Genomic DNA, 1,090 nt, shown 5'->3' on the forward strand with positions numbered 1-1,090 from the left:
AACTTTGGATTTCACTGTTAAAAAGATATATGAATTACACATTTCCTAATGTCATTTTGGAGCTATGTTGTTCCCTCAGTTTTCTGCAGGGCCTGAAGTGACGGAGGCCAACTGTTAACCAATCTGTGCCACAGTGGGAGCTTCCTGTGGTGTTCAGGACTCTGCCCCTGAGCCGTATGGCAGGGCACCGCAGTGTGAAATGCCTTCATTGGCTACCACAAGTGATTTAACGAAGATGAAAAACTGCTAAGTCCTTCAGGAGCACTGATGTCTCCGCCTAGTTGTCATAAAGGGTGATGAATATTAGAGTGGCAGGGTTTTAACTGGTCATAATGCGTCAACTTAGGCAATTTAAAGGTCACCTATTGTGCAAAATCCACTTTTTCATGTCTTTTATACATAAACATGTGTCCCCTCTATGTAAAGAGATTCTGAAAGTTTCAGGAAAAAAGATTTGCTCACTTTTCGTCCTGATCCATTTATATAAAAACCTGTCTGAAAATGAGCTGATCAGATTTTGGCCACTTTATGATGTCATAACGATTTTTTTGGCTTGTGTAACCATTAGCCAATCACCAACCAAGGTAACACCCCCCCCCCCACCGTATCAGCTGAATCTCCTCCTAGAGCACCATTGTGTTCTTTTTAACCAAATATCTCTCAGAGGGGCGTGGGGAGTGGCTCCTTATTTTCTTCTAAAGTAACAGACAGAGAATCAGCACTTTTGAAACAGGGCTGAAACAGAGGGGATTATGGGATGCTACAATGCATGATCTGTTTGGTGTTTGGAGCCAAACACTTCAGAGACCTGTTTTGTATATATCTGAGACCTATACAATATTGATGAAAAACAGTATAATAGGGGACCTTTAAGATTTTCAAACAATGCCTGAGACTCTTCAACTGGAACAGTCCCACAGTGGGTAAGAGGGGGTGAGACAGTTGTCTTTCAGAACAGCTATAAGACTCTTAATAACAACCTAGTTTATTTCAAGCAAATGGAGCACTAAAGTTTTCACTTTGCCACTTTCTTCACTTCATTCAAGTTTGGTTAAATAACATTTAAAACACTTGAGCCAAAAAACCAAGA

The sequence above is a fragment of the Trematomus bernacchii genome, unplaced genomic scaffold (assembly GCF_902827165.1).
Source record: "Trematomus bernacchii unplaced genomic scaffold, fTreBer1.1, whole genome shotgun sequence".
NCBI lineage: Eukaryota > Metazoa > Chordata > Actinopteri > Perciformes > Nototheniidae > Trematomus > Trematomus bernacchii.